Below are 1,791 nucleotides of genomic sequence, written 5' to 3'. Positions count from 1 at the left end.
ATGCATTTTGGGGTAGCAAAGATATAGAATGATTTTAGGTACAATGAAATTACTGTGCCTTTTTACAGTCAGCAATAGAACCTAGTAGAGGAGATATCATTCTTGATTTAATCTAGTAACCAAAATCCAACTAAATGCACAACAAGGCACAAGATTTATTTATTTATTTATTTATTTATATAAATATTTTTACCCCGCCCTACCCCGCAAGCGGGCTCAGGGCGGCTTACAAGGGGCATAAGCCCATACATAAAACCAATAAAACCGTCACATTTATAACAACAGTACAATTCAACAATAAACAATAAAGTGCTTCTATTTCACAAGATGGTCTTAGTTGTTCTTATGATAACTTTCAGCAGCCCTCAGTTTGGGGTGTCGCTGTCTACTAGAAAGTCCGAACTCGGCCGTTGTTCTTATTGCCAGGTAGTTCTTATACCTGCAATTCTTCCTTTAGGAAGTGCTATCAAACGTAATTCCTTTCCCAACAAACACCAGTGGGGGCTCCTTGGTGTCGCTGCTGCCCTGGTAGTGAATATCTAAGAAAACCGGAGGTTCCTCGGAGCCTTTGGCAACGCTGAGGAAGGAGCGCATCTCCTGGGCTTCGATCCAGGCCTGATCCCTGATATGGACCGTCACGTTGCTGCTGATGCTCTTCAGCTTCTCTCCGATGACGGCAGCAAATCTGGTCGGCGTGACGTGGTTGGCGGGGCCCTCCATCAGGATTCGGGCCAAGTTCTGGCCCTCTGCGTAGATCAGGCCTTTCTGCCAGGCCTCTGCTCCCTCACTTCCATGTAGCTGGACTTCAATTGTCGGCTTCTTCTTCTGCTTAAACTCGTCGTATTCGTAGAGCCCCAGGATGGCTCCTTCTGCCGCCGCCTGAGGATCGCCACAGGGGTCCACTTCCACGTAAGGGAACTCCAGGTCCTGAACCTGCCGGCATCCGGCTGCAATCGCTGCCCTGATATTCTCCTTGTCTTCATTCCAGTTCTCTTGCTCATTCACTCCTGCTCCCTTCTTCCCTAAACCAACAATGACCACACTGGAGAAGTTCTGATGCAAGGCATGAAAGATGCGTGTCTTCCCTTTCTTCAGTGGAGGCCCCGAGATTGACAGCAGTTCTTTGAGCTTTCCAGACACAACTTGATCAAAAGCATCTCCTGCCTTGGTCAACTGCACAGCCTTCTCCTCTTTCTCAGTGGCATAGACTCCCAGGACCAGGCCCTGTCGCTTGGGCGCGGCGGCGGCGTGCAAGGCGGCGGCGGCCATGGGGACGTGCTTGGCGTGGCGGCGGAGCTGCTGCAGAAGTCGCGGCTTGCTGGCGGCCAGCAGCGGGAGCAGCAGGGGCATGCCAGCCTGTTTAGCTGGGTAAGTGCTGTGTGAGGCAAAGCACCTCTGGCCTCCCCCTTCAAGGGTTAATGTAAATGGTAACAGGCTTGTTCCACCCTGCAGGTGTTATTAATTAGTATCTCAGCCTACACAGACCTTATCATCTTCAAGGCCAGAGCTGAAAGTGTGGTAATCAGCTTTTCATGAGAGCCTGCAACCCACAGGATGGGAAGGGGAGAATCAGGGGTGATGAGGTAATTTTCTTGAGGGTTCCAGCAAGAATATGTCCTGATTTACCCACTGGAAATGCTACTTGCTCACTGGGATCAACACAATGAGTAGATATGATTTCAAAAAGCAACTGCCATGGCGCGACGACGGGCGGGAGTGCGGGCGTGAGCTCCGCACCGCCCAAGCTCTCTCATTCTTTTTCGAGCCCCCCAGGGATGGGGGAGCTCGACC

The 1,791-nt window shown here is 50.8% G+C and overlaps 1 pseudogene; it reads right to left on the bottom strand.

The window, feature by feature from the left end:
* Positions 1-453: 453 nt before the first annotated feature.
* LOC107106173 lies at positions 454-1,350 on the bottom strand (annotated as a pseudogene).
* Positions 1,351-1,791: the final 441 nt, after the last annotated feature.

Source organism: Gekko japonicus, unplaced genomic scaffold (assembly GCF_001447785.1).
Source record: "Gekko japonicus isolate JY-2015 unplaced genomic scaffold, Gekko_japonicus_V1.1 scaffold1521, whole genome shotgun sequence".
Taxonomy (NCBI): domain Eukaryota; kingdom Metazoa; phylum Chordata; class Lepidosauria; order Squamata; family Gekkonidae; genus Gekko; species Gekko japonicus.
Note: the sequence above shows the minus strand (reverse complement) of the source record. Positions and strands in the feature narration are given on the sequence as shown.